General features: G+C 56.3%; 1 protein-coding gene across 2 annotated transcripts in view; it reads left to right on the top strand.

Annotated features, from left to right (window-relative positions):
- Nucleotides 1–3,232: 3,232 nt before the first annotated feature.
- Sh3bp4 (SH3 domain binding protein 4) overlaps nt 3,233–25,727 on the top strand; it is a 66,137-nt gene continuing 43,642 nt past the window's right edge. Inside the window, exon 1 of one of the 2 annotated variants that reach the window (XM_076866123.2) lies at nt 3,233–3,395. The gene's annotated coding sequence lies outside the window, so the exon portion shown is untranslated. Of the gene's footprint in view, nt 3,396–5,505; nt 5,556–25,727 lie in introns of those variants that run through there. The other variant, XM_076866124.2, reaches the window with a different exon arrangement.

The raw sequence follows: 25,727 nt of genomic DNA, 5'->3' as shown, positions 1-25,727 counted from the left end.
TGATCTGCTGTTTTGGGCAGTGTTTTATCTATTTTGAGAAGCCCCTCAGATGACCCTCTGCCCTTGTTGGATTTAAGAACAGATGTGCCATGTCGACAGTCCAAACCCAGCCCCTTCCTTCTCTCTCTCTTCTCCATGAGTCAGACTCTCCCAGACATGAGAGACTTCTGGAATGGTACCTTCACGGTACACTGAGCACACACCCACCTGGAGCTGGTGCCCATGGAGAGATGCGCAGGGTAGATCCTGTTCTGAAGTCTGAAATTCACCGTCTCGGACTGACTCTCCAATCCTTTTCTTGAAAGCAATATGGACACCCTGTTGACAAAGACATTTCTATTTGGAGTTCATTTAAAAGTTAGGCTCATTCATTTGGGTTTTATTGAACAAAAGAAAAACTTGTCAATCTCTGTGTGTGTGTGTGTGTGTGTGTGTGTATGTGTGTGTAATAATGATAACTATGTTTGTATTGGTAAGTGATATGCTGTGTGCCCAGCAGTAAACTGAACAATCTCCATGTGTTACCTTGATTAATTCTTGCAAGCATTGCACATATTTTAAATAGAAACAGCAGATACAGTGTAGCCTTGCCTTGTTACTGAATCCTTAGGTGGTGGAGCTGCTGTTTCAACCCAGGCAGCCTGATTTTAGAACACACTACACTCTGCTTTTCACCATATATATGAGTGTATATACACACACACATGCACATCTCATACATATATATTATGTATGCATGTACATACTCATTAATGCATCTGCAAAACTTAGAGAAAACCTTCTGGAAAGATGTGTCATTCACCTTAGCCCGGGGATCTTGGAAGAGGATATGAAATTAGATGGATGCTTACATTCATTCCACACATTTCTCTAATCAGTTTAATCCCTGAAACAAACATGCATTTTTTCTTACACTTAGAAAAACAAGTTACTGATTTGGCTATTATGTTTTCCCACTGGAAATGCTTCCTGAATAGCTGAATGTTATGGATGTTAGGAATAGTTCATATTTTTTTCCTCTTCTTTTGCCCTAGAGACTCTTAGAAGAATAAGTCACCAAAAACTGGTACAAAAAGACAGCATCCATTGAACAGGAAGCAGGTCTAGAGACCTCCCTGCCTTCCAGAACCCTAGACAGAGCAATTTGCAGACGAGTCAACCTTAACATGACCTTCCATCCCAGTTCATTCAGAAGGGCGATTCCAGTTACTGTGGGGAAAGTGTAAGGCGATGTGTTGATGTTTCTGCATCTTTCTTTAAGGATTCTGACCTCTAAATTCCTCTCCTGGGAGATGACGTGGTGTGGCTATGCCTGTCTCTGCTGGTGCCAGAGCGTTGCTCCCCCAGATGCAAGGTGCAGATGCCTCCTTCATTCTGTGCATCCTGCATTTCCTTGGTCCTTTGTTCTTTGTGATTTTTAGTGCATCTTTCTGCTTCACTGCTCAGTGGACCGAGCTTTGCCTGGGCTGGGCTCTGGCTTTCTTTGACTGCTTCTTTGTGTTTTGCCTCAGCTCCCTCATTAGCGTGTCTGAGGAGCTTTTCATGTGTTGGGCCATTTGTGGTCTTTCAGGGATTGTCTTTTTAAAGCTTTTGATCATTTTCTACCTACTTTTTTTTTTTTCAATGCTTTAAGCTTTTTTAAAAAAACATAGTATAGCTGTTGGTCATTTGGGGTAGCAGTAATGATGGTAGTGAGTCCTACCATGTGCCAGGCATCTTCTGAGTACTTAACATACTGTTTAACTTTCATACTCATTTAGGAAACTGAGTCACAGAGAGGCAAAATAACTTGCCAGAGATTCAAGCATAACAGGCGAGCTATGCAGAGACTCACACTATCTGGACTCTTTCACCCTCCACAGGCTGGAATCTCTCCTCCACTGAGGAGGTTGGCCACTGTCTCCTTCCAGAAACTGCAGTATAGGGGCTGGGGATGTGGCTCAAGCGGTAGCGCGCTCGCCTGGCATGCGTGCGGCCCGGGTTTGATCCTCAGCACCACATACAAAGATGTTGTGTCCACCGAAAACTGAAAAATAAATATTAAAAAATTCTCTCTTAAAAAATAAATGAAAACTGCAGTATATATCTTATGAGAAATTGTACCCATTTTCAGAAATTCAGTCTACATGCAGAAGGCACCAAGATCAGGACGGAACTCCATCCCTCTAAGCCCTAGATGTCTCTGTCTCTAACTCTGAAAATTCAACAAGGGCTTCACACCTAGGGTTTAGAAAATGGGTTCCTTGGATAAACAGAGGTCTCCAAGACAGAAGGTGGGGCAAGGGCTTGGGGGACGGAAAAAAAATCCCAGGTTTGAATTCAGACTCGGAGACACCCCAATGTGATCATGTCGAAGCGCATGAACGTCTAAAGTCACCTATAAAACGAGAAGAATCATATCTGCAGCCTGAGGGAATGTTGAGAACTGACTCAAACTGCGTCTTTGAACCTGTAAACATTTTAGTTTCTTTCTCCTCTAAAGAAAGGGGGCTCTAAATTGCAGAGGGGCTCCCCTCCTGCAGCGCGGCGCCTGGCAGTAAATGCACAGTTAAAGCCGAGGCTCCGGAGTTGGGTGGAATTCAGCTTCTATATCTTTACCTGTCGCAGACCAATCTTCCAAGCTTCGGAAATGAGAAATGAACCAAAGTGGGTAGCCAAGCGTGAGGACTTCGCCACACAGATAGGCGATGCGTTCTTTCACGGAACATTGACTGATCTACGTGCCGGGGGTCTGGTCTGTGCACAGGTCAGAGCAAGTGTAAATAATTCGGACGAGACGTTTTCGGTTTGCATTCCTCTTAGCAGGAAGCTTTTCTCCCTCGGTAACTGTCTAGGCTGTGACTTTTTTTTCTTGTTTCTACTTTTTAACTTCTGCATTTGTTCCACAACCTGATATCCTACCTGGGGTCACCCTATGCTGGGGGCACAGGAGCTCGGCCAGGAGGCTGCGCTCGGAGCCGCATCCAGGGACCAAGATACAGGTCAGCCGCGACCCAGCTACTTCGGCGGGAGGTCGAACGCGGAGGCGGGAACCCAGTCGCGGGTTTAGGAGACGCGGCCAGCCCGGGCAGGCCCGCCCGGGAGGCTGCGGCCCCGCCCACTCCCGCGCTCGCCCCGCCCCCGCCTCGGCCACACCCCGCTCTCGCCCCGCCCCCCGGGACCACCCCTCGCCCGCGTCCGAGCGCGACTCCGCCCCGCCCGCAGCCCCGCCCCTCCAGGGCCACCCCTCCGCCCGCGGGGCGGGGGCCGAGCGCTCCGGGCACTCGCGGCGGTCCCGGCCCCTCTCCGCCTCGCCGCCGCCGCGGTGCTTCCCGGAGCCGCGCGCGCCCCCGGCCGGGCGAGCCGCTGGACGACCAGAGCGCCGCAGGAGCCCGCGGGGACGCCATGCGAGCCAGGTAGGAGCGCGGCGGCGGGGCGCCTGGGACTGGGGCCCTGGAGGCGGCGCGCCGGGTCGCCTCGGGCCTCGCTCCGCCGCGCTGGGCGTCTCGGCGAGATCGCTCTGCCCTGCGGGCGCCGACCGCTCCCCGATGCCTGAGTTGGGGCTCCCGGGTGCCGGCGCGGGGCTGTTTCGGGGCGGCCTCGCGCGTCCCCCGCTCCGGGGCAGGCGGGTGAGGCCCTGGACCCCAGGCGCGCTCGAGCCCCCAGAGCGGCGGCGACCCCCTCCCGGGCGCTGGCGTCTGCAAGACTCGCGGCCCTGGGGCGTCCCCGCGGCGACCGGACGCGTGCTCTGGGCGCGAGTCCGGGGCACGCGCGGCTCGCGGGGGCCGAGGGGCACCGGGAGGGCGCGGAAGGGTCTGGGCGACCCCTTGCGCGACTCCGAGGAGGAGGGAAGGGCGCGCGGTTCCGCTTAAACTTGGTGACGATGCACATTTCAACTTCTTCGGAGAGCCTGGTCGAGGATAAAATGGAAAACTCCGGTTTCTGGCGGGCGGTGACCCAGCAGCGGCGAGGTGACAGCGCTCGCAGCCGGCGGGCGGGACCGGCGTGGATAGAGGCGCGTTGTTCTCCAAGTGGTGTCTACCGCGAAGCCGCTGGTGTCTGTTAGGGTCTCAGCCTGAAGTGCCGGGCCTCCTGGCCCAGAGCAGGCGGTGCATCCCGGGGTGCTACCGTGCAGATCGGGGCACGAACCGTGCAGATCCGGGGCTGGTCGGCGTTGGCTTTTCTCGAGTGTGCTGCGCCCTGGGGTGCTGCCCGGGAGTAGTAGCGCTGGTTGGGGAGCCCCACTAATCATTGATATTTGAAAAGGAGTATTGTGCCGGATTTTATTCGTGCTCATTCTTTCCAAGTGCAAGTACATTGATTGGTATGTCAATCATAATAAAGTTCTGGTAACTTTTGTCCTGATAACAAAAGCAGTGTATTCCAGAGCAGAAAATATGGAGTTAAACAGAAACATTCTGATCCAACAGCTCCTATCAGCCTTTAATATGTACATTGTTGAGGTCACAGCCTTGCAGATTTAATCAAATTACAACAGAGGCTTTTCTTGTCTAAAGAAATTTGTTAATGCAGCCCTCCCCTCCCTTCTAAATGTAATTGCCTCAGAGCTCCAAAGTTTGGGTTTTTGGCATTAGCATTCCACACAAGCTGAGAGTCTCCTTCTAGTGGGCTGGGGTTCTGTGTGAAATCTTGAGCCCAGATGGAAAGAAGGGTAGACCTGGTGCCTCTCAGCTCCCCCTGTGGTTTTGGTACCTTGTCTTGTAAAAATGATGGTAATGATTCTCAATCTGCTTCTCAGGCCACCATAAAAATTAATGGGTGGTTTGCAGAGCGTTTTGACATACTTGGATGGCAGCGGCTGTACTTCAAGGTGCTGGGGAGCATTTTGCTGTTCTACATTGTCATCCAGTAAAACAGGCTGCCTCCCCCACCTGCAGATTTCTGCCCAGGAAACAGACCCCGGGCATGTCCACTGGACCCTGGAGCACATTCCTGATTCCCTGTTCAGCACTGGCCAAATCCCTCAAAAGTGGGGAGTTTGGAGGAAGCTGGGGCTCTCAGATCCCCTCCCCCACCACAGCCTCTGCCCCTGGGTGGATTTCCTAAAGTCAGGGGACACTGATATTAGAGGCCCACGCCGCACGTTCCTGATGGGCTTTGGCCTGTGGAATGCCTGCGAGGCTGCTGGGGAGAGGGAATGGCCAGCCCTGGGAGGGTGCACCACCTGGCTTCCCAGGGGTTTGTCTGGCCGCTCACTTGTTTACTGAATGAACAATGAGGAGCTCGGAGGCCAGCCGCGGGGAAGCCTGAGAGGCTTCTGTGAGCTTGCCTTTCCCCCCTGTAGTCTGAGGTTCAGGCACCACGCTTTAATGTCCTTAAAAACAGTCAGTGGCACCATGCTGTTTGTGAGTTCCAGGTGCCTGCAGCCGAGCTGGGGAGGAGGCGCGGAGCCTGCCTTTTGTCCTCTCCCTCTCCCCCCAGGAAGCAGCGGGAAGATCCTCCTCCTGGGTCCTCCTCGGATAGTTTCATTTTTCATTGTCACTCAGCACTCCGATCTGGCCTGGGTGTAGTCCACGCTCACAGTGGGATTTGGAAGGACCCAGAAGGTGGGCTGGGTGAGTTGCTTTTTAGGTGTCCTGGTAGGGCCCATTGTGTAAATTTTCTCATTGTGCTGTTAATTTTCTGCCGTGAGGGAGGAAGGGGGTGTCTTCCTGGAATTTCTCTTTGCTAAATCGGCAGCCTGGAATTGTTTCCCTCTGGGATGTTTGAATAGATTTACTTCTTATTCTAATGTTGGGCTCTAGTCCGATTATGAGATGGGCGGTGGGGAGTTGGGTTTACTTCCTTGGGTTCTGGGAGGTCCCTGGATTTGAATCCTCCAATCCCAGACTCGCAGTCTTCCTCCTGGGGCACAGGCCGTTCTTCCCTCAGCAAACCCTTGATTCAGACTAGGTTCAGAGCCACTGAGCTCTGCTTGCTGACCTCACCCCGGCTTGGCACCCTCCGTGGAGCCTTGTTTTGAGGCACCCAGTGGAAGTCTCTGTGCAGCTAGCTCTTTGGGTTTCCTGTCACAGTGATTTTCAAGTTCATCTGCCACCTGAGTTGGGCTGTGTTGTGATTTTTCTTCTGAGAATTACAGTCAGCCCCCCCCACCCCCACCCCCCGACATTTCCCAAGGCCCTGGAGACAGGCACCAGGACTTCTTTGTCCTGAGGTTGCAGCCTGAAACCAGGAATTGAGAAAAGGTCACCAAACAGATAGCCAGACTTGCAACCTCGGCTCCTCAGCCCCTGGCACAATGGGAGCCTCACATTTAGCCACTACCCTTTAGAGGGGTGACAAAAAATAATTTACCAAGCCCCAAAGGCATCGGAGAACAATCCACTCCCGATTCAGTGTCCTGCAGGAAGCCACTACTCAGGCCTGAGGGCATCCGCCTGTTGTGTAACCCACACCCGAGGTAGAGGGACCGGCTCTGGGGAAAGGGTGTCTGTAGTTAGCCTTGGAGGTCGGGACTTTTCAGAAAGGAAGGGCTGAGGTCTCTTTGGGGCATTCCCGCCGCCACCTCCTGTTCTGTCTGCCAGATGGGCGACACCTTCTTAAGCTGTCAGTAAGCAGATGGGCTTCCAGGAGTGAAGTGGTGCCGAGTTCATCTGACTCAAGATTGGGGTGTTTAAGGGTAGAGGTCAGTGTCACTCATTGGGGACTCCCCTCCTCCCAGCCAGGTGTGCGCTCTTTCTAGTTCTCACAGATACCGGAGGGTTTTATTTTTCAGGGAAGCTGTGAGTGTTTGGGTGACCCCTCTCACTTGGCAGTTCAGAGCCGGATCTGCCCAGGTCCCAGAGGTCTCAGCCACATCTCCTGGTGCTGAGGTAAAGAAACAGATGTCCTCAGTTATACATGTGGGAGCATTAGGACAGGTGTGGAAATGGCAGAGTGGCTCCTCCTGTACACAGTTAGAGACAAGCTTCTGCTTGGAGGTGATGCAATCTGTGATGTCTGTGCAACTCCTCAGCCCGCCAGGGCCTTTGCCTGTCTGCAGCAGCAAGTGGGTCTACACAGAAGAGCCTGCTTTGAAGTTGGGGTAACTCAGATCTGGTATGCAGACCTCTTGTACCTTGAGGAAGTGACCTGGGCAGACCGGTCACTAGGAGGAGATTATAGGAAGATGTAAGATAAGGCTTCCACCTCTTCGCAATCAAATGAATGACATACTAATGAGATTATTCTTATCTGCTCAATAGAGGCTTATCTCGGAGGAGCCCTGCCGAGGCCTGTTAGCCAACTCTTCTGAACAGATTGAAAAGAATCCTTTCTTTAAAAGGGATTTATGATTCCAACTTCTTACTAAATCTTCCCCATCGCCCCATTCTTGGGAACGTGGGAGCCCACTGAAGCCCGCAGGCCTGAATCAAGCTTTACTAGCTTCCCGTGAAAAGGGTTGGAGCCAGGTGTGTGCCAGGAACCTGCTCTGGAAGATGAGACCCAGAGCCTGGGTGGCGCACCTGCTGGTTTCTGTGGTGTAAACACTCCTGCCACAGCTGGTGGCAAGCCAGGTGTGGGCCGGTGACATGTCTAAATAGTGAATGGCGGTGGGGACCAGCCCCCTCCTGTGGCCCTGGCATAATGGCCGCCTTGTGCTGGGGCCATGTCTGCTGAGGAGCTGTGCTGACAAGGACATGGGCGTCGCTGAGAACCTCCTCTGGCAAGTCCCCCAGGCCATGCTCTGTGGATTCAGCGTGAGGACCACTGAGGAAGGGGAGAAGTTGTGTTCAGAGCTGGCTTGGCCAGTGTTTGAGGCCTGCCTTGAGCAGAGGCTCCCTGTGGGGAGAGGCAGGCAGCCCCCGCCCCCTAGTGCCTGCCTCACTTCAGGGGCCTGGCGTTGCTTTGTTTGCTTTCCCCTGTGCAAAAGAGGAAGGGTGGATGGAGCCCAGAAGACGCCCTTAGTCCTTGGGTGGGTGTGAGGAGCTGATCTCGGGAGAGGCTTCCTGGGGCCATCCAGCTGGAGAAGGGACCGACTTCACGCTTCGTGGGCCATGGCTGAGAACTTCATAAGTCCTTGAGCTTAGTTTCACACGTAAGTGGATTACTTTTTCTCTGTCATAATTAGCAGCAAAATCATCTTAAAATGTGAGTGCTTTCTTGGGAGATGGTAAGCACGGCCAGGGAAGTGCCCCTTGACCTCAGGGCCAGGCTTCGTCTTCAGGTCTGGGCTGGGAAGGGGTGAGCAAGGGCTCTGGGTGCAGATTTTGGGCAGGCACCAGGCCTCAGGTGGTTGTGTTCAGGGCAGGGAAGGACCCTTGGAGAGAGGCCTGGAGCCTTGAGGGAGGAGGGGCTCCATGCAGGAGTCTTATAGGGAAAAGCAGGAGCCAGTGCCTTGCCATGAGGGGCAGGAAGGCTTAGGGGGTGTCAGGGCAGAGAGCTGGGAGAACAAGCGCTGTGTCTCTGAAGCCCACTAGAACAGTGGGGCCCCTGTGCGAACCGGACAGTTCTGGGTAATGGGGGACTGGAGGTTCCTGGGGTCCCTAGGTTTGGCTTGTAAGAACCGTGTAATTGTGGTAGTGGGGGAAGCTTCTAGAAGAAAGAAGAGAGTGGAGCCGCCCTTCCTGGTGCCTTTTGGGTGAGGGCTGCTGTTCACTTCTGAGGTCCTCGGAGGCAGTGCGCCCCGGTGGGCTGGAGGAACCGGCCGAGAGAGGGAGGCCTGCCAAGAGAAAAACAGGGTGGTGACTTCATCAGACCTTGGAGTGACGACTCCAATATTCTCTTCATAGGCCTCTTGACATTTTAAAACTTACAGCATATGACCAGGGTGGTTTCTGGCGTTGCGATTTGGGCTTAGGAGTAGTAATCTGCTTACTTGTGAATGCTGCCAGGGGGCCATCGTCGGAGTTGCTTGCAGTCCAATTTTTAATTCAGGCAGGCTTATCCTGCCTTTGTTTACCCATTTTCCACTTAGTGCCCTTTGTAAAAGGATTTGAATTTCTAATAGCTTTAGGATACAAAGAGGCAAATGGAGTAGTCTAAAAATGCGTGTGCATTAAGCACTTTAAAGTCACCTGAGAATCATAGCTTTGATAGGCAGTGGCTTTGAGCGTTTCTTTGTCCTGGGCATAAATGGAAACTCCACTTCTCCCTGAAGCTGAAGCCGCTGTAGTACACAGAAACAGTCTGTGTGCAGCGCTGGGTTCAGGGCCTGTGCCCCTGCGTGCGCGGTTTGCAGGTGGTGGCCCTGGTGAACATGCTCCCAGTTTTTGCCCACCACATCTGCTCTCCCCTCGCCCTTCCCAAAGCCGGGTTTTTCTTTTATTCTCTTACATTTTCAGAAGTCTGTGATGGAGGGGTTTATAAGAGGACCACTCTATTCCTTAGGTGCTGGGCAGCTGCTGAGGGATGGCCTTCACCGTGCGGGGCGGAATTTGAACCTGGACCCCCTTGAGGCCCACAGTGGTGTGGCTGCGGGTGGCCAGTTACCAGCCTTGGGGGGTCTCTGCAGCTCTCCTAGGGCACACTTGCATTGTGTTCTACCAAGCCTCCTGATCTCAGGGGGTTCCATCAGGAACCGAGGGTTTGGGGACATGAGGTTGCCCTTTATAGCACAAGTGTTTTTCTGTGACTTCAGATTCTCCCTGCATCTGTCAGGCTTTGACAGCCTCTGGAGGTGGCTCTTTGTGGTCCCTCAGAGATGAGGGGACAGTCCCCAGGGAAGCCTTCCTGAGAGTTAGGAGCCTGGCTGTCATCCTGCCATCCCACCCCGTGGGACAGTGGCTGCATTGCGTGGGACAGTGGCTGCATTGCCTGTCCCAATGGCTAGACAAGCTCCTCTTCCCGGGTGGTCTCTCCAGTGGCCCTTTTGGGGGTCTGTTTAATTTGGGGGTTCCGCTGTGACAGAAAAAGAGCCAGGGCTTTTCCACCCTGTGTGAATCTTTGGCTTCTGGTTTTGACCAAGGCTTGGCCTTGGCCTGCACAGTGGTGATCATGGTACTGACCTGTAGGTGGGAGATTTGGGTGGGATTACATAATATCCCCACATTGTCCCCCATGAATTTGGCTGTGTCCTTATGCCCCTTTGGGCCTCTACTTATCGGCTGACAGCTCTTGGTGACCTGTGAAGTGAACCTTGTGTGTGCCCCCCAGTTTATTCCTAATTGTCAAGTAAACAGGTTTTTGTGGGCAGACAGGTGCCCTGGTCAGTGGGCAACCTGGCCAGGGAGGTCTCAGCATTAGACCTGAGCAGTGTTGGGTTTGATATTAGGTGTCCAGTCTGACCTTTAATGGTTACTTTGTTTCTCAAGCTCCTGGGGGAGACCTGTGAGTGACAGAGCTGGCAGGTGGCTCTGCAGCCCCCAGACCTGGGGTGAGTGTGCTCCGGAGGCAGAGTGGAAGGACCAGAAGGCTGCTGGGGGCTTCTGAGCCCCCCATGAAGAGTGCCCGCCTGCCTGAGCACCTGGGGTTCCCCCTTTTCCTGGGAAAGCACCTGTGTCTAGTGTGAGTACTTTACCGGTAAAAACAAGTGGTTTGGGGAATAGTTTCTTTTAATTTATTTTTTCTCAAAAACCCTTTTAACTTGAGTGTTTTTTTTTCTCCCCCTCAAATACTTCCATGTTCATTTTGGAAACATTGGAGCTCTTTGGGAGAAGTTCCCAGGGTGGATCCTCTAGGTATTCTGCCGTTGGAGGTCTTCACCTGTGAGCACGGCCTTGCAGACCAGGTGGGCTGGTGCAAAAGGGGCCTCCGTGGTCCTGGCACACGTGATTTCAAGCAAGCGTGGTCCGCGTGTTGAATGAGCGCTGAGCTTTCGTCTACAATGGTGACACTTTTGGAGGAACACACACAGATTTGCACCCGCACTTCCAGTGTCAGAGTGTGTGGGTGTCCCTCTGTTGAGCAAGTCCCCGCAACAAAGGAGCCCAGGCCTTGTGAGGTCTGTGGCTGGGGTCCCCTGGAATGCCCCTTTCCTGGTTCGGCCTGTGCAGAACTTCCCAGTGCGCAGTCCTGGGGGGGTGATGCATGTGCCCTTGCTGAGCAGAGGAGCCCCAAGGGCAGGGGCAGGGCGGGTTCCAAATGTAAACCTGGGGGCTTCGGGACCATCTGGGGGATTGTGTCTCTGGATCCCAGGGTGCGCAGGTTCTGCGGGGTCTGCAGGCCCACTCCCCTCAGCGCGGCGGGGGGGGGGGGGGGGGGGTTGATGATTCCAGCGTGTTCATCTTGGACAGCCGTGGCCCGGGCTTCTTCAGGGTCTTGCTGGGTGTCAGGAGGACCTCGCGGGTTGTGTGGCTTGATCCGCTCTGACACGGTGGGCTGCGGTCCCCTTGGCACTGGGGGTGGCACTAGCTTGATTTTCGGACTTGGGGTTCGCTGAGAGGGGCAGGTTCTTACTACTTCCTACTGACGGCGGTCGGGATTTTGAATTCCGCCTGTGGTCTGGTGTCACAGGCCTCTTTCTGGCAAGGGAGGAAAACTAATTTATGGTTAGAATATATTTTGGCCGGTCCATCTCCTGAGCGTGGTTTTGGCACCCACTGTGTCCGTGAGTCATGCACCTATGGGTAACATGAGGCAGTACTTTGAGGGCCTCATAAAACCCCAACAAGGGTGAGGGGCTGTCTGCGTTTCCCACACCCTTGCAGCTCATTAGTACTGTGGGCTGGGGTGCAGCTGCTCCTCGGCAGGCTGGGCGCTGACCCCTTTTGTAAGAGCTGGGGTGCAGCACTGGCTCCCTGCCCTTCATTAGCTCATGTTTAACTCGAGCTCTTTCATTGCTTGGCTCTGGGTGGAGTGGGTGGGGGACCACCAGACAGCCTCTGCCTTCAGGGCATTGGCCACAGCTCAGGAGAGGGCATTTGGTACCCAAGGGGAGAAGGGCAGGGTTCCCTGAAACCCCCCCCCCCCCCCCGTGAAGGGACCAGAGGCCAGGGGGTGGGTGGGTGTGCTGGGGAGTTTGGAGGGGTTTGGGGAGGGTGGCTTGGCGAGTTCAAGGAACCAAAACAAACAGTGGCAATGGCTTTCTGAGAGCCCCGGGAAGGGCGCCAGAGGCAGGTGGCCGGTCAGACGGGCCCTTCTGAGCTTTGATCAGCTTTGAACTTTCGTCTGAGGCCACTGGGAATACTTGATCAGATGTGTGAGCATGCCCTGAGAGGCTGGGTGTGGTCTTACCCGGGAGGTCAGCTAGCCAGGGGTGTCCTGACCAGGGAGCTGCCCGGGGGTGACCTGGCCAGGAGGCGGCCCAGCAGAACTCGTCACCCTGGGTCCCTTCCTCACAGCCTGGCACCCCCAGCAGTGGAGTGGCCCCTCCCAGGGCCCCTGCGGTAAGTGACCCACACATGTACTTGTCCCTCTGGGCCTGTCATTGAGATTTCATCAGATCCTCCCGATTAAATGTCCACTCTGCACAGTTCTTCAAAGTTACGTTTGTTACCAAAAGCAACACCTGGGAAACTAAGCTCACAGCCCGAGGCCCACGGGAGCCACAGCGTTCCGTACCTCAGACAGAGGAAGGCTTTGATGAAGAGTGGAAGGCCCGCTCTCTAGCCGAAACCCACCCAAGGGGTCCAGCGGGCCGGCGTCAGAGTGCCTCTCCCCCCTCGGAGCCTGGCTGCCCCCATGGTGGCCCTTGTCAGATTCCCTGACTGCCACTTTCTCTGCTGCGTCAAGTGCTGAGGAGGGGGCTCACTGGCCACCCAGGAGATTCCTGCATGTAGCCCACGTCCACCCGCTAATCCCGCCTCTTGTGGGGAACGTCACAGCCCCTGCCCCCCGCCCCCCCCCACCCCGGAAAAGCAGCCGTCCGGAGCATGCCCAGAGCAGAGCCACCCATTGTCAGGGCTCAGAGGAGGTGACAAAAGCTGGAAAGTGATGTCATAAACACCAGGGGGGTTTTTTTGTCATTAGTGAAATTTTCTAGAAATTGGCTGCTTGCTAAATGGGGAGTTTGGTTGTTACCCCAGGAAGAGGAGGGGTTGCCTTGCTGAGCGGGACAGTGGGGACAGCAGCCGTGACTCCCGGGTGAGCACTCCACTGGGGGGCTGAGTAGCAGGCCAGGGACTCCCTGGGAACAAAGTGCCCGCGTGCCGCCCACACAGGCTGGAAAGTCAGGCTTCCTGGGAACCTTGGGCAGCGTGACAGAGAATGTGGGGTGACAGAGAATGCGGGCTCGTTCGGGTCCTCCTTTGCCTTCAGCTTGTGCTGCCGGAGCTGTGCACAGGTACCTCCCGCAGCTCGAAGTCAGGGTGAGAGGGGACAGAACAGCGGTAGCTGTTGGCGCGTGAGCTTGGGCATGTAGATGGCCCCCTTGGTCATCTGCACACTCCCACCCCCCCCCTTTGTCTTTCAGGAAACAGAGCAAACCATACATTTAAGGTGTTCAGTGGGGGGCACCATAGCTGGGAAGGCCCCGCAGCCTGTGTCCCTGTGCCAGGGTCTTGCACGGAGAGTCTCCAAAACGTGGTGAAGGCAGAGTTGGAGCCCAGAGGACAGCAGGTGTGCCCAGGGGCCCAGCAAGTGTCTGACAGTGGGGTTGCTGTGTGTGCCACGTAGGCCCAGATGGTAACCGAGGGGCCAAGGACAAGAGGCACTGGCATCTCGTGTTCAGTTTCTTGTGACTCTTTGGCTCTGCGTCTGGGATGCCTGAGCCCTCGATGCCGTTCTGACCCCCTTAGCACTCTTGAATTACAGGAGTCCTCATGTCCCTGGGGCCAGGCTAACGTGCCCGCAGCCTGCCAGGGACAGGAGGTTAACGCTCTGCTCAGTTCAGCCAACACTGGACTTGGGGTAGATGGCTTCTGGGCCGTCTCTGGTTCCCGCGCAGCACACACCTCTTAGGCTCCTGGTGGTCAGAGCGGTGGGCCCTCAGTGGCCTTGTGAGGAGCCACCTGGCATCCTCAGCTTTTGGTCTAGAAGTGCCTGGCGTTTTACAGCACATGGGGGCGGGGCGGCTGCTGCCATCTTGTTTAACAGATGGGCTGGGGCACAAAGCATTGAGAGGTGTCTGAGCTAGGAGGCAGAGGAGCCAGGTTCAGCCCCACATTGGGCGCCACGTCTCCAAATTCCGTGATGAATGAGAGGCCTTCCAGGGAACGTCATGGGGTGGATAAAAGCAGGGGACTGCCCACCTGCTTCTGAGCAGGGTGTGATTCCTTGTGCACCTCAGTATCTGACGCACAGCCTGGCACTGGTCAGCATGATCATGGGCAGACCCTCCCCACCCTGCGTGGTGGGTGTTTTAGAGATCACTGCAGCCTAGGTACCTGCCTGGGACATCTCCTTGGTGCTCCTTGGATTAGCCATGTCCAGAGCTTCCCACCCTGGGCCAGGGCACCTGTGGGCCACTTCCCTCGCTCAGGTGAGGGTGACCATCCTCTGGGCCACTTGGCTCCCATGGGTCCACAGCTGATGGAGCAAAGGGGTGAAACTGCCCAGGCTGTGATCCTACAGGCTGTCGAGTCAGCCCTGTGATTAGCAGTGATGACTGATGGAATGTTCTAGGTGTTTCCTCTCTAGGTCTTGGAGCTCTGCTCAGAGGGATAGTTGGTAGGTCTTCAGAACCAGGAGGTAGGGGTCAGGGGTTGATAGGGCACAGAGGTGTTCTGGAGGCACCTGCTCCCTGGGAGCTTCTGGTGTTTGTTCCCGTGTCCTCCTCACTGGACACTGTCCCTCCTCACCTGGCTGACCTCTAGGACCCTTGCACTGGGGCTGAGTGGGGTCCTGTCCTGCTTTGGGGGGGTCCATTGGGATTTTGTTTGGACTCTGTCAGATTGTCCTGTGCTCCCTGGGATGGGGAGCGGTACCATGGACGGGGTCAACTCTGGATGAGGCTGTTTCATCTTGCCTGCCCTGCGTCCTGCCTGCCCTGCGTCCTGCCTGCCCTGTGTCCTGCCTGCCCTGTGTCCTGCCTGCCCTGCGTCCTGCCTGCCCTGCGTCCTGTCGGGCTGTCCATCTTGGCTTCTGTGAGCGGGCACTATTTTCCTCATTTTGGGGTTCTTTCAGTGTGATGCCTGCGTATTTCTGACATCTCCCGGTTTTGTCAGTGTGAAAGTTCTCCTGTGCACGTTCAATGTTTTCAGCCCTGAATTTTACTTTTTTCAGTTTTCCTTTAATTGTCCCCGTCCTGAATCATTTTGTTTAGTTTCATTTCATGTGGACAGGGTCCACCAAATATGTCCAGCCTGGAGAAGAGGCTCTGACCCTCAGTTGTTGGCTTTGTTTATGTTTGTTTATTTATTTGTGATGCTGGGGATGAAACCCAGGGTGCTGTACCTCTGAGCCACACCCCTGCCCCTCAGCCCTTTTTTATTTTGTGACAGGGTCTTGCTGAATTGCTGAGACTGGACTCAAATTTGCAACCCTCCTGCCTCAGCCTCCTGAGTCTCTGGAAGCACAGGTGTGCACCATGGTGCCTGGCTAGTCGTTGGCTTTAATTAGGAGGACATTCAGACATCCAGCCTCTCTCCCCGTGACCTTGAGGGGAGCCTTCCTTGTAAAGTTTCCATTTTTATTGTTGGATATGTGCTGTCTTGAGGCTTGTGTGTGTGTGGGTTGCTTAGGAAATCTGATTCGCAGTATTTCGTAGATGGTTTCAGTCTCCTGCAGTAAGCCCTAGTCTGTGGGTGGCCCTGGGGTGAGAACCAGCCTCCACCTTGACGCCCAGAGCCCCCCTGAGAGCCCAGCTTCTCTAAGCTTGGAGTGTTGGTGTCACCACGGGTGCTGTGACCGCGTGTGCGGCAGCACCTGTGTCTGGCGGCTTTGAGGCACCCTTCTCTTCACTCTTGGGTTCCTTGATTCACGTGGCTCGTGTGCAGAGTGCCTGAGTGTGCCCGCACGGCTGCCTTGGCCTTTGACCTTTGCCCACCACTCTAGCCTGCAGTCTTGCAGGGACTTTCTTGTGTCACAAGTTTGCCAGCCAGCCGCATGGCTTCTGGCCACCTGGCCTGCACACTCCCGCAGCCTCGGGCCTGGTCTCTGGGTGCCATCTGGGTCCCTTCTGCAAAGCTTGTGTGTGACCCTGGGCCTTCCTGCCCTCAGCTTTCTTCTGCCTTACTGTCACTCACCTGGTCCCCACGACAGCTCCCCCTTATCTCCCAGGGGTCCTGTTTTAGGTCCCGCGGACAGGGTCAGGCCTGGAGGCACCTTTCCTTTGCTCTTGACTTTAAGGAAGGCCGGGCCCATCTGTAGCCCTTGGCTGAGCCCAGGGGTGGGGGGCTGGGGCCTGCCTTTTGCATTTTGAGAGCATCTTTGGATATCCCTTGGGCCCCCCGTCCCCCTGCGTCATGTGGCTTGAGCCTGTCATTCCTGAGATGATGGTTTCTCAGAACTTGTGTGCACAGAAATTGTTTCAGCCAAGGAATAACCAATGCCTTCGAAACGTTCCAGACACCGCAGGCGGGTAGACAGTGAGAAATGAGCCGCCGCCTCTCCCAGCTCGTCCCCCAGCCCGCACGGTCTGTGCTCAGGCTCCCTGCCTGTGGGATCCATTTCTTGTTTTATTGACTCTGGGGACCCAGCTCACTTTTGCCCCCCGGAGTGACAGCTTGTGGCTACTTTTGCATGCTGCACCAGGCCTCCGGAGCCATGGGAGGAAACAAGATGGCTCCTCCCTGGCCCCTGCTGTATCCTCAGCCTTTCATTCTGTTGCAGGCTAAAGACGGCGTGCTCCCCTCGTAGCCACCTCTAGTGTTCAGTGTGCTCACCGCTGTGTGGCCGTGACCCTAGAACCACGCTGGAACTGCGTCCAGCCCCCTTTCCAGCCCCCTTTTGCAGGGTCCACCTTGAGATGGATCATCTGGCTTCCTCACTGAGCCTCCTATCCTCCAGGGTCTCCTGTGTGGTGGCATCTGTGCCTTCTCTGGCTGGCTGTGTGTTTGTTTACCCACCCATCCTGGGGACACTTGGTTCGCCTTGGCTGAGTACTGCCCCTGTGAACTTGGGTGTGCCCAAATACCCAGGATGCCCTGCTCTCGATGCCCTGGGCATTTGCCCAGGGGCAGGATGGCAGATCACGTGCCAAATCTGTTCCCGGAGCTTCCAGACCATTTTCGCAACAGCTGGTCACTTCACATCCCCTTGGTGCGCGAGGGCCCTTTTCTCGCATCCTTGCCAGCATTTGTTATTTATTGTGTTTTTATTTTTTATAACAGCCTGCTAATGGGTGTGAGCCGTCCCATTGTGAGCTCGAGTTCCTCAGAGATGACGAGGTTTAGCATGCTCTTTGGCCTTCTTTCAAACACATTTTTGGTGAAGGTTTTTGGGTAGTAGGTGTTTTTCTTTACAGGTTACAAAAATACCTGGTGGAAAAAATTAAAACCTGGGTGCATTGTTCCAGACTTTTTCTCCCGTGTGTGTTTTCTCCCAGCGCACATCCGTGTAGGGAACGGATTTCTGTGTCAGCACATGAAGCGGGGGTCCTTCTGCAGGGGCCTCTTCCTGCACTGCTCCCAGAGCCCCCTGCACCCTTGCATAGCACTTGAAGGGTCAGCATGATGCATGGTGACGTGAAGAGCTCACGGAAAGCCTTCCTGTGCAGCCTGAACTCTGGGAACACAAGCCTTCTGGTGACACGGAAGGGTGTTCAGGAGGAACAGCAGTGAAAGGGATTCCTTGTAATTCCCTTACTGTGAGATGAGCCATGTAGACACTGTCCTTTAAACTGGAGTCCTGTGCTCAGTTTTGCAACCTGCTTTGGCCACTGACTGGACACAGGACAGCATTTGAGGGCAATGCTGAAGTCACCTGCAGGCCATCTGGCTGTGCTGCCATCCTGAGCAGCAGGTGGATGCCATTGGGGGAACTGTGTTCAGTGCCCCTTGGGGACCCTTTGGTGGCCTTTTGGTGGCCTAGTGGGCGAGGCCTTCTGGGGTGTGCACCCTGCTGTAGCCTCGTTTCCTTTCCTGTCTTCTCCAGATTAGAGCCGGCGCCATCTCAGTGACTCCCGGCCTCACTTTGCAGAAATGGCTGCAGCACTCTGCCTTGAAGTTGGGTGCAGAGGAGGGATTGACCACCCTGCAGGGCGGCAGTGCCAGACCTGGAGACTCAGCTTCTGGAGCGATGGACAGGGCTCTCACCCTCCTGGGCAGACAGGACTGTTCCTTGGCCCAGCTCAAGCCCTGCTCTTCTCTGAAGCCTGGGCTGGGGCTGCGAGGCTGCACTGCCCACATCAAGTGTCAGCCCGTCTCCGTGCTCTTGCTGGCCAGCTGGGGTTTCAGAGCTCAGCAGCTCCTCCCTGGCCCTGGGATGTGGCCATGTGGAGGTTCATGAGGGCGACACATCTTATTGCGCCAGGCGTGGAGGGCCTAGAGGGATGACTGGAGTGCTGGGCCCATGTGGAAGCCCAGGAGGGCTGTGGAACGTTCTGCCCTCAGGCTCTGCCTTCAGGATGGGCTGGTGTGGCCCTTCTGGCTCTGTTTTCAGGGACAGCTCAGTACTGCCCCCGCCCAGGACATTGAGGATGCTTTCTTAGCACAGAGAAAGCTGGGGCTGCCTTGCTGGCCCAGCCCCTCCCCCCGGCTGTTCCCTGGGGGGCTCTGGGAGGAGGGAAGGAATCTGAGCTGGTCCCAGTGTTTACACTTTCACCACAGCCGGCCCTGTCCGTTGCTGACTCGTGGCGATTTGTAACGGGGATCATAATAAAACACCCCAATTAGAGGCCCTGTGAGTGCCCCTGGCACACGCCTCAGCCCTGGCTTTGGAGCCAGCCCAGCATGGCCCTGCAAGCAGCTGCCCTTCGTGGGGTTCCAGGGCCAGGAAGGGAGACTGTTGGAGTGAGACGGGGTCTGTGCAGCCGTGTGTGTGGGAACAGAGCCTGCCCGGCAGAGCAGCTGGCTGTGGGAGCTCCTGGAAGCAGGTGTTTAGTTGCAGGTGACTTTCCTGTCCCTGAGACACAGTCGTGACCTCAGCAGCACGCGGGATCAGGTGCTCTGCCTGGCGCAGCTGCCCTGCTCCCTCTGCAGGTGGGTGGCCAGTCCCAGGAGGGTCCAGGGCCTTGCGCTGAGGTCACAGCAGTGGGACTCAAGCCCAGAAGTCTGGCCACACCAGAGCGCGCTGTCCCTTACCTCCCAGTGCTGTGGCGCCATTGCCCTGCCTGGGACCCACGTAGTCTGGATTGGAATTCGACCCGGGAGGTGGGCAGCGTGGGTGCCTTCAACTCTCATTTGGAGAAGCGGAGGCAGGAAGTCAGTCACTGGAGCTGTGAGGGACAAACATTGACATTCCATCTTGGCTCCCCTTCCCAGAGCTGCCCTTTGCTGAGGGGTCGGGTTTCCAGGACCCAACAGAAACTGATCCCTGCGCAGCAGCTGTGGCTCCAGCCCTGAGGTCTGTGCCTGGGGCGTAGTGGGTGGCTGTACCTTCTAGGGACAGGGGGCCTGCCTTTCATTCAGCTGCCCATGTGAAGAACACTTGCAGACTCAAGGAACTTCTCCCAAGTACCCTGTTAAGGGACCGCTGCAGAGGACAAGAGTCACCCTGGTGCCGCCACCTGGCCAGGATTGTGTACAGGGCCAACTGGGCAGGGCAAGTGGTGTCTGAGGTGCTGTGTTATAAATGCAGACTGAATTATTGTCTTCATCCTGCCACTCAGATGCCAGGTTCTGCGTAGCCAAACTAAACGAGGGGGCAGGGGGGGCAGGTGCGCAGGAGGCTGCAGCGTCTCCCTCAGGAGCTCCCTGTTCAGAGAGGGAGCAAGGGGCCTGGAGAAGCTGGTAGCAGAGGCTAGATAGTGACCAAGGTCGACACCATGATAAGCCACGCTGGCAGGGTGATGCAGTGAGAGCAGCAACACCTTCCTCCCCTGCCCGTGACCCCTGCCCGTGACCCCTGCCCGCCCGCCGCTGGCAGGGAGAACCTCGGAGGCTCCCGACAGACTCCGCCAGGCTGTCTGGGTCGTTGACACAGGGATGTCTGGGGCAGTGGCACAGCGAAGAGGGACCTAGAAGAACAGGACAGTGGAGTGCGTGTGGAATCCGGGGTGGGACCCTGGGATAGAAAGGGATGGGGGGACGCCCGTGTGCAGGACCGGCCGGCCAGAGTGTCCTGGGCAGGCTGCCCCTGTCTCCCACCAGCGTCCTTTGTTCTCTCCTGGCCCAGGTCAGAGGCGAGCTGCTCTCGCAGCAGCCAGGAGGGAGCCTCTAAGCACTGCAGATTCAGAGTGAACCTGAGTCAGGGAGAGGAAAGGCAGGACAGTGGCTGCCTGTGGCCCTGCCTGTGGGAAACAGGGTGAGAGCACTGGCTGATAAAACTCTACTAAGGCAACTGACAGCTGCCTTGAGGCACCTGCTTGGTCAGGTGTGACTGCTCCCTACCTGCGCAGGTACAGTGGGCCGGACTTTGCCCCTGAGTTTCTCACCTTAGCTCAGCCCCAGCTCAGCCCCTCCTGTGCCCCGCACACCTTGCTCCAGTGCCTGGGATTCCCTAGCGATCCCACCACAAAGCTGATTCCAGCCCAGTGGTCCTGGGTGGTACATGTGTCACCAGCTCCCTGGTGACTGGGTGGGACAGCTGCAAGCACTTATTGTGGCACTGGCTGCAGATCCAGCGTGGTCTAGCTCCCTGAGGGTACTCCATGTCCATCCTCAGCAACCTTTTGAGATGAGCGCCATTTTGCCCTTTTCAGAGCTGAAGAAGAGGAGTGGGCAGCTCTGTGGCTTGTGCAGGCTCCGCAGCGAGGGGTCCAGCCCAGAGCCTGCTCTCCTCACTGCTCCCAGGCAGCTCTGGAGGGACAGGTGTAGTTCCAGCTGCCTATTCACACAGACCTTTCCTGCTCTAGGTGAGTGGGGTGGCCCATTTAGACCATGCAGGGTGGTTGGCCACCTGGCCTGCTCTCCTGAGGACATTGGGCAGTGGTCAGCATGCAGGCATTTTGTAGGCCTTCTGGGCCATAGGTGCATATTCCTGGTGAGCTCAGAACCACGGGAGCTGTGAAAAGGGAAGCCACACAATTGGGACCCTGGTCCTCTGGGAGGGCTGCAGACCAGTGCCAGGGAGCCTCAGGAACACACGGAAGAGCTGTGCTGGAGGGACATGCCCTTTCCCGCTCCTCAGCGCTTGCAAGGACAGGTGTGGATGTGGAGGCCTCTCTGGAGGAGACTGCATGTGTAGGGTGCTGGACTCTGGGGCATCGCTGCCCCCTGTGACCCTCCTTCCTGGACCAGGGGCCTGTTAGCCATGGTCCTGGTGTTGCTGGGAGTTCCCCTCAGCCGGGATCCATTCGTACCTTCATTTCTCGCCTTGTCTGGAGGAGGGCTTCTCCTTGGCCCAGCGGGTCTGCTGCTGGACATGGGGGCAGGTGAGGGCGCAGGCCCAGGCACCCGCTCTCCCTGCAGGGCCAGCCTCCTCCGTCCTGCGCCCACGTGGCCCGGAGCTGGCCGTCTGTCCACACTGTGCTCCCTGGCTGGGTGGCTCACCTCCCAGCGGGCCATTTCCTTCTTCAGGCCTCACAGGATCCCTGCCGAAATCCTGATCCCAAAGTCCTTTTCTTCCTGTGGGACATTGATTTGGTGGACCCAGGCAAGGCCAAACAGGATGTGGCTCTGGGCCACTCCCGGCTCCATTGTTCCAGTTGCCTTGAGAGGCACAGGCTCACCCCTCAACAATGGGGAGCTGCGGGGTCCTGGAGGGAGACATGACCCAGTGAAGGCGGGGAGGGTTCTGCGGCCTGAGTGTTGGGCTGGAGAGCAAGAGGCTGGGCAAGCTGACCACTGGAGTTCAGCCCCGTCCTGAGAGCTTTGCCTCCCTGCAGAGCCCGAGGCAGTGGGTGTGCCTTGACTAGGAGGAAGAGGAGGATTCCTGGGGTGGCTGTGCTTTGGGGTTGGTGAACAGGACAAGGTGCTGCCCAGAAGTTGGGCAGGTTTCTGAGACCCACTGGGTGCAGAGCCCCTGTCCTTACCCGGATGCAAGGGACCCAGCCACGTGGTGCCTAACTGTTGGAGAGACACAGGTACAGTTTGGAATACTTGGGGTGGTTAACCGTCATGGGAACAGGAACCTTGCAGCAACTTGTGGCCACTGGCCAGGCCAGAAGTGGAAGCTCAGCCTTGCTTTGTGGTCCCCGCCCCTTTCGCCCCTCCCCCACGTGTTTTGTCTAATGGCAGCTCCTGCCCTGAATTTTCTGAGGTCATTCCCCTGTTTGCTTTTGTTTTTACCACCTACCCTTCTGTCCCAGGCCATGTCTCCTGTCCTTTCAGCCTATTTGTGACTGTCTTCCCCTCCTTTGGATCTGGGCTGTCCTAGCAACCTGCTTCAGACAGAATTCCTCACAGAGGTGATGTCCCTTCCTTGATTAGGTTACATGAGATGATAGCTTCTTGCATGGTGACTTTGTGGCTATGGGGACACAGGGGCTCAGGTGGCCAGGGCTGAGGGTGGCTTGGACCAACAGCCAGGAGCCCAGGCTGAGGCCCCACACCCACATGCACTGCCCTGGCTGAGCCGGGAGCAGACCCCTTCCCGCCAGCCTTGAGAGGGACCTGAGAAGAAGCGTCTTCTCTGCCCCCAGCTCTGCCCCCAGCTCTGCCCCAGCGCAGCCACACCCTGATTCCTGAGCTGGGAGTGAGTCTCAGCACCTGTCCTTTGGTCCTCTGTGCAGCGCTGGGTACCTGAGGCCTTGTCCTGCGAGCTCCTTTTGGCTAGAGGCCACGCCTTGTTCTGGGTTCTTCTCTGCTGACGTGTGGCTGCTCAGCCTTCCGGCTGGTTTCCTGCCTGGTTCCCATCTCAGCAGTGCAGTGCCCTTGCCACCTACCTGCAAGGGACCCAGCCTGCAGGTCAGCGCGCACACAGTGTCGCGCACACACCACCGGGCTGCTAGTTCTTCCCACAGGCGGGGCCTCTGCATTCCTGGCCCATGTGGATGGGTCCTGAGGCCAGCAAGATGGTGTCTGTTTTATTTCAGATTCTCCTTTTGATGAGCCAGTGTTCATGGGCTCCCCTGGCCTCTTCCCGCGGGGAGGAGGCCTCCCTGGTCTCTTCCCGCAGGAGGAGAGCCTGTCCATGGTTTGTGCCCATTTTCTTTATTGCTTTGCGGGAGTTCTTTGAGCTTCCTGGAAAGCGGCTCTTCTTAGTCTTGAGAGTTGCAAGTGCTGCCTCTCTGTCCCTGCCTCCTGGGCTTTTGAAAACTCACCAGGCACACTCTAAGTCCTGCCCAGGCCCTTCCTGGGCACGGCTGGGCTGTCCTCCTGACTTTGTGCAGCCATGTCCCGAATGTGGCCGCTCTTGTCTGGGAGGCTGTCCCCTCCCAGCGGCTTGTCCTAGTCCTGGTCACCCTGGAGAGCATCACGCAGGAGTCGGCCTGGGACCCAGGTGGGACCCCTCGCTGCTGGTGTGGGGGGCCTGCATTTGGCTGTCCTGAGGTGGGGCTCCCCTGTGAAGGAATGTGGGCGTGGGTGGGTCTGGGGAGCATTTGCCCAGCAAGCTCAGCTCACGTGCTGCGTTCCTGGAGGAAGTTAAAATTAGAACAAGCAGCTCCGCTTCCTGCCATTCAGTCACAGCCCTGGTGTTTGTTTGCACAAGGGTTCTTTGGGTTTCTGGCAGAATGTGGAGTGAAGTCATGATTTTCAGGATGGAGGTGAGCAGTTTCCATGGCGATCTTTGTTGTGGGCGTTGCTTTGTTTCGGAGTCCTTGCAGAGTGATACTGGAGTGGAACGTGCTGTTGAACGACCCTTTCAATAGTTAGTGAGATGATTTTCATTTTATTTTTTAGAAGGCGGCTCTTTAATGGGATGCAAGACTCCCTCTCTGGGAGTGTCCCTTGTAAGTTTGGTTGCTGACCTTCACCCCACCTCCTGCCCTTTCTGCCAACTCTCTGGGGGCTAGCTCTTCACGCATGTGTTGCGGACTTCTTGGGTGCCCGGTTTAGCAAATTAAAGTGTAGGATGCTCTAGTGCATTTGGATGTTTGGGCTGTACTTATGCTAAGAATTGCTGTGTACCCTTGGTTCAGATCCAGCTGGGAGCCCTGGGTTTTGCTGGATTCCATAGTACCTGGGCTGCAGATTGCTGTCCTGGGTCTTGGTCTTGGGTGGCTGGGCTCAGCCCTGCAGCTGTGGGTGGCACTGCCCCTTTGGTGCATGTGGAATGGAAGGGCAGGCATGGAGGGTCAGCAGCAGGTAAATGGCAGGGTCAGGGTAATTCTTGTCTGTGAGAGCCAAATCCCAGGAGCTGGAGGGTGCAGGAGAAGTGAACCGTGGCTTCCCTGGAACTCCCTCAGGGAGGAAGCGCTGTGTGGGTGGCAGGTGGCGTTGGGAGCCCTCCAAGTTGGGCCTTGATGGAGAGGTGGTGTGGGCAGTGAGAAGCCTGGCACTCTGTGTTCATGAGCCAGGGAACATCACCCTGAAGGGGAGATGAGGGACCCTTGGTTAGGGTGAGACACAGCGGAGACCGGCTGGGATGCATTTGGACAGTTGACCCTAGACAGAACTGTGGGTCCCAGGTGTCTGAGCAGCTTTCTTCTCTGTCCAGGTAACAGATGCTCTTAATGTGGCTGCTTCACGATATGGGTGACCCCGAGGGAGGGCTGTGTGTGCAGGGGAGAGATCCCACGGTGCCACAGGAACCAGGGGTCACAGGGCAGCTTGATCTGTCCATGATTTATTCCTGTGAGAACTACATTACTTCTGAGGGCAGCACCCCACAGCCTGGTCACCTCCCACTCGCGACCCCAGAGGCCCCATCCCCCTCAAGACCCTAACGCCCTGGGAGCCCACTCCTCACCTCGCTGGAGACTGAGCTTCCTACTCACAAGCCCTGGAGACCCGCTCCCAATGGCCTAAATCTGCCCCCAGTGTAATCAGGAGCGTCTCTGTGGGGGGGAGCCAAGGGACCTCCAACCATGGAGCCGGCCGAGTGGTGGAGGGGTGGAAAGAGAGCCACGTGCCCTGGGTGCAGGGGAGGGCCAGGAGCAGGCCATACTGCACCAGAAGCTGCGGGCAGGAGTCCGTTTCCAGTCCCCCCACCCGAGCTGCCAAAAGGGCCAGCTCTGCCCACACCTTGACTGTAGCCCAGTGGGACCAGCTTCAGATCTCTGGCCTCCAGAGCTGTAGGGAGTAACCTTGCCTTCTTAGCCGTGGTTTGTGGTGACATGTTATAGCAGACATAAGAAAGTAACAGAGGCCTGGGGCCGGGGGGTCTGCAGCGTGGGGCGCAGAGCCACTGGCACTCATCCCTAGTGTGGGCTTCTCACTGCCACGTGGGCTGGCACCATGGCACCCTGAGCCCTGGGCTCTGTGGAATGATTGGCAGTGGTTTTAGGTTTCTGATGTTACAATGTCCACTGAGACATGAATACCCTTTGCTTTTGCTTTTTCCCCAGATTTAGCTGAGTATAAATGTATCTATTAATGGAACCAAATATTTGCTTGGCTTTCTACATTGGGGCTTTCTAACAATGCACAATAGCCCACTGGCTTTGACCAGGACTGACCGAGAGTGGCCATTCTGTCACTCAGGCTTGGCCCGAGACCCAGTGCTCTAGTGCCAGCTCTGCCTTTGTCATCTGTTCTGGTTTGTGACCCCTGAAGGCAGAGCCTGCAGTGAGGACTTGGGTGCAAATGTTTTGGGAAACTGGTCCCGGCAAGCAGGAGTGAGTACCGAGAGGGTGGCAGGAAGGAGGAACCGCAGTGGAGGGTGGCTGTTGAGCGGAGGGCCGCCGTGGGGTGCGCCGTGTGGGACCCGCTGCTGGAACCAGCAGAGTGTGCCTCCTGGAAGTCGGAAGGCAGCGCGGAGCCCGGGCAGCGGCTGCCCCTGTCTGTGGTTGGAGATTATCTCGACAGGGTCCCTCCATCACGGGGTGGCCTTGCTTGGTGATGGTC

The sequence above is a fragment of the Callospermophilus lateralis genome, chromosome 9, assembly GCF_048772815.1.
Source record: "Callospermophilus lateralis isolate mCalLat2 chromosome 9, mCalLat2.hap1, whole genome shotgun sequence".
Classification (NCBI taxonomy): Eukaryota; Metazoa; Chordata; class Mammalia; order Rodentia; family Sciuridae; genus Callospermophilus; species Callospermophilus lateralis.
The sequence above is the reverse complement of the archived record's forward strand: the minus strand, read 5'-3'. Positions and strand labels throughout refer to the sequence as shown.